This window comes from Artibeus jamaicensis, unplaced genomic scaffold (genome assembly GCF_021234435.1).
Source record: "Artibeus jamaicensis isolate MK-2021 breed Jamaican fruit bat unplaced genomic scaffold, CSHL_Jam_final contig_387, whole genome shotgun sequence".
In the NCBI taxonomy this organism is placed as follows: domain Eukaryota; kingdom Metazoa; phylum Chordata; class Mammalia; order Chiroptera; family Phyllostomidae; genus Artibeus; species Artibeus jamaicensis.
The window spans coordinates 4,758,225-4,765,795 of record NW_026521812.1 but is presented as its reverse complement, the minus strand read 5'-3'; positions in this window follow the sequence as shown (position 1 = coordinate 4,765,795).

Sequence of the window (7,571 nt, the reverse complement as noted above, 5' to 3'; positions counted from 1 at the left end):
ATCCCTCTATACTAACATTACAAAGTCACTTAGAGTAATGCACCACATTATTGGATTAGGAGAGAATAATCATTTGATTATGTCAATAAACACGTGATAAATAGATAAAATCTATTTCCCATAAAAAAAAACCTCTTAACAAACTAGGGACAAAAACAATATATTTAATCTAACTAAGAGCATACATAAAAATAAAAAGTTTCAACAGACATCACACTTAATGATGAAATATCAAGAGTATTTCTGTAAGGATGAGACATAAGGCTAAAAACCCTGTAAAACCACTTCAATGTCCTTCTTTTGCTACAGGTGTTAGTTAGCCAGTGCAGAAACTCAGGACAGAAATGTGCAAGGATTAGAAAGAAACAATAATTGGGGGAAAGAAAAAACCTGCTATTACTGACAAATGATATGAATGTCTCTAAAACTATCTAAAATTTACACTTATACTTTCAGAATTCATAAGAGAGATTAACAAGGTTACTATCTTTTTAAATCAGTATACAGAAATATATTGCTTTTCCAGCAATAAAAAGAAAGAATTACAAATTATAACTTTAAAAAGTTAATCTTTACAACATGATTAAAAAATTTAAAAAATGGGTGAGGAGGTCAGGGGATTAAGAAGTACAAACAGGTAGTTACAGAATAGCTGTGGGGATGTAATAATGTACAGTATAGGAAATGGAGTAGCCAAAGAACTTATGCACATGGCCCAGGGGCATGAACAATGGTGAGTGGATTGACTGGGAGTTGGAGGGGGGGGTGTGGAAGGGGGCAAAGGGGGAAATTGGAACAATGGTAATGCATAATCAATAAACTATAATTTAAAAAATAACCTTTAAAATAAATGTGGACATTTTTTATAGAAAAAAGTTTAAAACTATTAGAAGACATAAATAAGATGTAAGTAAATGAAAAAAATATGACATATTCAGGGTTTGGAAGAACAACTGCAGTAAAGGTGTTAATTTTCTTCAAAATAATCTATATTTAATGCTCTATCAAAATGTCAAATATGTGTGTTATTTACCAAGTTGTTTCAAAAATATATAAGAAATTACAGAAGGCTACATAAATGTAAACTGTCCAAATGAAGAAAAGAAAAAGGAGAAAAAGGAAAAAATGGAGTGAAGGAAAATTTCTTTCACCACATTCAAAGACAATATAAAGTTGTGATAGTTAAGACAGTATGCTATCAGTACATGAATAAATCAGCATGGAGGCTTTATAGAGCATATTTTCCACATACATATAGAAACAATTTATTATATCACCAACAGCAGATTAAAGGAGAATGTTTAGATTTTTCAACAAATGGTGCTAGGGCAATTAGTTATGTGGAAAGAATAAATGAAGTTGGAACCTATTTTGCAACACACACAATAATCAATTCCAGAATTAAGGTGAGTTAAAATCCTAAATATAAAAGGAAAAGTTATAAAACTCTTCAAAGACAATATAGAAAAAAATTTTAATGATCTCATATTAAAGATGGATTACTGAAGTCACAAAAAGCACAAAACAAAGAACGAATTTGACTACATGAGGATGAAGAATTTATGTTTATAAAAGATATCCTAAGAAACTTAAAAAAGAATCTAACAGAAAGGAGATATTTGTCACATAAGTAATTGACAAAGAGCACCAGAAATATGCAAAGAACTAAAAATCAACATAAAAAAAATTTAAATGTTATTTTTCCTAAACTTAGTATAGGCTGTGAGGATGCTCACTGTGATTTTTATGCCTAATATTTATACTTGACATATTTTATCTTAGATATTTTACTCAACATTTATTTGAAACTAATTGACTTGTAAATATAGATCATCACAATGCCATGTGTTATAGGCAACAGTAGAACCGTGCCCAAACTGCTTGTGGAGATGACAGAAAGAGGTATGCTGAAGGTCAATGAATAAACACATTGATGATGGGCATTATGAACAGCAGCACTCAAGTGTTCAAGGCTGGAAGTTCTAAAAAGATGCAGAGTTTTCAGGAAATTTAGGTAACTTGGTATGACTTAAATAAACTAATAAGAGAAGGGTAAGAGATATAGGTAGAAAAGTAGGCAGAACAGATCACAGAATGTCTTGTGCTAGACAAGGAATTTGGACATTGTAATATAACTAATAAAAAGGTTACTACAAAACCACATAAGGCTGTTGAACAGCAGAAAGACATTTGAATTAGGGACCGAATTTGAGCTTTAGATATTCAATGTCTACTGTGTAGAGAGTAGACTGAAGAGGTCGAGACGAGCAATGAAACCAATAGTGGGATCTATCCACAGTGCATGGGAGGGAAAGTTAAGGCCTGAATTAAGAGGTGTTGCCCTCACTGAACTGGGTGTGGAGAAAGGAGAAGGAGAAGTCAAAGATTGCTTACTGATTTCCTGCTTGAGCAATTCTAAGGATGGTGTGATGTAATACAGAGCTTAGGAGGAGAAGCTTGGAAATGGAATGATTTAGTTTGGTTTAGTACTTGCATAGAATTTGGGGTGCCTACTGAAGAGGAACAAAGATATCAGGGCATTTTCTGTGTTTTGAGTGGACAAGAAGAGAAATTAGGAGAAGGCAATAAGGGCCTGAATACAGCAATGACCTTCAGGGTTTGCTGTGTCAGTTATGGAGAAAGAGTGACACATAATTCTGTGATCTGAGCTCAGAACCAATAGCCAGGTATATACATATATATTCAAGTACAGCCCACTTTTACTATTATTTTGTATTGGTTTTAGATGCACAGCTTGGTGGTTAGACAATCATGTGCTTTGCATGGTGTTCCCCATGCTAGTTGCTGTATCCAGCTGGCACTATACCTCATTATCACATTATTATTGACTACCCGCTATGCTGTACTTACACCCTTGTGGCTATTTTGTAACTACCAATTTGTACTTCTTAATCCCTTTAGCCAGGGATGTATTTTTAATTCTATCTCTGCAACTAGGAACCAGGTTGACAATGATCCAATAAATTATAAATAATAACAACAATAATGCCTCTAATTTATTGACCATGTGCTACTGTCTACTGTACATTATGCAAATACTTGACAAATATAATTTCACTTCCAAAGAACTAATTTTGTTTCCACAAGATTTCCAGAAGAATGAAGAACATGTTGGTCTTGTTCACATCTGTATCCTTTGCATCCAGTCAACATAATGATGACAGAACAGACAGTTAATACATACTTTGCATGGAAATAATTAAATTATTTAATAAATGAATAAATCCTTACAACAACCCTGAATATTACCCTTTATCCATCATACAACTAAGAAAACTAAAATTTAAAGAGGTTTAGTAAATTGCTTTCAGTGGTCGGACATTGCTAAACAGTTAATAATAACCAGTATTTGAGTATAAACTCAGGCCAGTATGTTTCTAGATACATTACAAGCAATGGTTCTGGTTTCTTTCGTTTGTGGTCCTTTTTGACCAGGTAACAGGAGTGATGAAGAAGAGAATTTAGATGACTTAATTACCCAGGCAATGACCATCACTTTCCACTTTGCTTTTCTACGTAAAACCAAACCAGTCATCTAGCTGTACATATTCAGACTTAGCATTGTGGTAGTCTCATCTATTGAATGGAAGAAAATTCTACTGTGATGTTTTGCTCTGTTGCATTTTATTTTATTGTTCCTTGTCATATGAACCATGGAAGAAAAACTAGTGGGTGATATGTGTGTTTTCCTTTACTCCACAAAAGTTCATAAATATCTGTGCTTAGGAGAATCTACAAACAAGGTGAAAACCTTTAACCACATGAAAATAAAGTTGTCAACATATTTCAAGCATATGATATCACTGTTTGCAAACTCTTGTGCTTGTTAAAAGTAAAGTCTTGTGAGAATTGCTAATAACGGTAATTAAATGTGTTGATTGGATATTTATCAATGCCCACTGCACTTCATTTACAGTTTGGCACCTTGAAGCTGCAATTTGAGCCCATAGTCCAAAGAGAGAAGTATAATCAACATTTCTCTCACTTTGCTTTCATTTGCCCAACTTCCCAGTAAATAGAGACCAAAGGGCATCATTAACACATCGGCAGCTCTGCCCTGGTCGTGATGGGAAATCATTTCACACTACAAGTCATTGGGGAAGTAGTTGTACTTAGTGGAGGTAGGAAAACATTTACCATGAAACTTTATTTGAGGAACCAAATGTTTGGGGAATTCTCAGACTGTTAAGCAAAGGCAAAGTGTAAATCTTAGAGAGAAAACTTCAGCTGATGCAACAGAAGTAAAACATATTCTGCCTATGTATATAGTCATAAACAATATTCATTTATTGCCAACATTAAATGCATATAGGTGCATCTGCTTAAACTTGGCTGGAGATAAAACTACGAATCCCATAGTTTCCCCACAGTGGGCCCCGCTTCTGGAAATAAGAAAGAGGGTGAAGTGTGCAGCCAGACAGACTTAGGCTCTAATCTTTCTCTAACTTTTATTAGGTCTGCCTGCATGGACACCTTGCTTTTTCTTATTAATGTATTTTCCTATAAAAAAAAAACATGAATTTTCCTAAGAACCAGAATGACTTCTCTGTGCCAGGTTAAAACAGGGTAAAACCATGAATAAAACACAGTGACGAACTTCTGCAGTTACAGTCCACTGGGGAGACAGTGGGCACATTAACATAACCAGCAAGTGCACTGACGGGAAGTGCAGGGGATATTTTGGGGATTATAAATAAATTTCTGGAGAGGTAATAACTTTCACGATGAGTGTTTTAAACGATGAGTATTTTAAAACAAGTAAGTGTCAGCCAGTTAGAGTGGGGAAGGAAGCATTTCAGGCATGGGTTGTGTGTGGGGGGGGGGGCTGTTGCAAAAGCAAAGGCCCAAAGGAGAGAAAGCACAGAACTACAGACAGCTGGGATTTGACCCCGGGCTTGTCCTGTTCTGAAGCCTGAGGGTGACCCTTGAGGCTTCGGGACTCTACACTAACATGCTTTGCAGGGGTGTCCAACCTGCGGCCCACCGACCGCATGCAGCCTAGGATGACTGTGAATGTGGCCCAACACAAAATTGTAAATTTACTTAAAACATTATGAGACTTTTTTGTGATTACGTGTTGCGATGTATTTAATGCATGGCCCAAGACAACTCTTCTTCTTCCAGTGTGGACCAGAGACGCCATGAGTTTGAACACCCTTGCTAGGGCCTACACACAGTGTTCATCCAAATTCATTAGATAAGTAGATAATAGTTATTTTGTAAATGAAATAGCAATGTTATACATGTGTATGTACATATATGCTTATTTTACATAAATATATATACATTTTATAGAAATTATCTTTTAAAGAAATGAAAACTCCCAGTCTCTCAAACACCCTGACACTGAACACTGACTGACACACGGCAGACTAACGACACAGAGGCGTGCCAGCAGGTTAACTGTCTTCTTGGTAGACCTCGGAGTACGTCTCTGCTCTTCTTTTTCATAACCGTAGCTGTGAAGCTTAGTAAGAAAGAGAACGATGTAATTCTGCACTGACTTTAAAGAAAAGGCCATGTTTGCCTATGGCAACTTCTCTGTGTACACTCCCTTAGTATAGTCTGAGTGAGCGGCACCACAGCACATTCCAATAAAATGCCAAGAAAAAAGTTCTAATGATGTGTGTTAGCTAAGTGTTTTTATGTGCAAAGCCCATGCTAGACAGTGTGTCTCACCTAATAATCAACAGTCCAGTGAGGGCAGGTAATACTATTGTCCTCTTCTTCTAGGGGAGTAAGCTGAGAGTTAGAACTTTTAAGTAACTTTGTCTAAGTAAGAGCTGATCAATATTGGAGCCAGAATTTGAACCCACTGGGCCCTGGCTCCCAAGCTTGCCCTCTTCACCACAGATCAGCTTCTTCTCTACAAGAAGTGCCCACATTATTTATATTTATATCGTAGCTCCTGAGAAACACAACTTTAACATATCACATCATGAAAATGTTGACCAATAAACAAAATTTAGAGTTTATCATCTCAGTTATTGCTTATCTGACTGTTAGATTAAAGGAGAAGAAAGCTTGCAATTGATAAACCATTGTGAGTAGCTTAACTTTAAGCTTCTGCCACTTTATTCAATAGGTACGGTGATAACTTTTAATTTGTGTGAGTCAGTGATTTCTTTCTCTTGGAAAAAATCGAAGAGAAACAAATTAGATGCTGAGGCTGATAAGACTTCACAGTAGAACCATTCCCAATGGGACATTCTAACAAAGACAGGATGTTGGAGCAGCATAAATTTAACTGAGAGTTTAGAGACTGGGAGAGGAGTTTTAGGAGGAGAAGTTTGAGATGTGGGGGGAAAGGTTGGGAACCATCCAAGACAAATTTACTCCCTTTGAATACTTTTCACAGCTGGCCATGTACACAATCATCTGTATTGAAACACTGTAGGAAATGCATATATGCTTTCATTTAATCTGATTCTTACATTATGTAGATTGTTTTTGTGCAGCGCTCAAAATATCTCCCTGAATAATAGTTGTGCTGGTACACTTTATAGTCTGCTAAATTTAAAAATACTAATCATTCTTTGTGTATCTTTACACATTTAAGTTAAAGTTCAAGCTCTTGTTGACAATGCACAACTAAACAGAAACTTTGACTCACCAGAATCCACAGTGAATTAAAGTTCATATGGTTTGCCCTACTTCCTTGACAAATATTTATGACTCTACAAAGATTGGATTACTGACTTCAAGAACCAAGTCTAAAATCAGGGTAGAATTTCCAGGACATTATTTTTATTAACAATAAACCTTTTGCAACAAACCTCCTTGCTAGTACCTTTCTTTTTATTTCTTCCTGGGTAGAAATTTATATGAATACTCCTCTTTGAGAGGAGAGTGGGAAATGAGTCTGCTTTAATTGGAAGCTGTCTGAACTTGGGAAAGGAATATTCTGTTTTGCAACCACTTTCTTTACCATAATATAGTAGTATATCAAGCTAAGTTTTTTTTTCTGTGGTGGGACCAAAAATTATTCTCAAAAGGAATTTATGAGAAGGCTATCTGAACTCCATTAGAAACAAGGGAACTTCATTTGGGAATAGAGGGTCAGGCAGCTCTGGAGTCTGGGAAGTAAGAGCCCTGGACATACCAAGAGCAGACTGGTCATGATCTTACACATGGATGGGAGGGAAACACGCATGCTTTTATTGTTTTCTGCTAACAGTTCTGCTAAAGATCACTGCTTTCCCATCTACTAAAGATTCAAATTCTAGAGAAAGACTTCCTGAAAACTTTAGCTTGTGTTATTCACCCAACTGTCCAGCTAAGGGGAAGAGCAGGGAACCAGTCTTCTCATTACAGTTCCAACAGACTGTATCCAGTTGAAATTAAGATGTTTTTCAAAAGCTAATTGGATACTAGATAGGAAATGGACTCTAGCAACCAAAAGACAAAACTACCTTCTGCATGAGGGAATGGAAGCTGCAGTAAAGCTAGGAATGTGGTAAAACAAAGTAAGTCTTTCTTCTTGTTTTACTTAGAGGGTGGGTTATGGTTATCTCTTATTATCAGTGCGAGAAACAAGTTACAAAAACAGG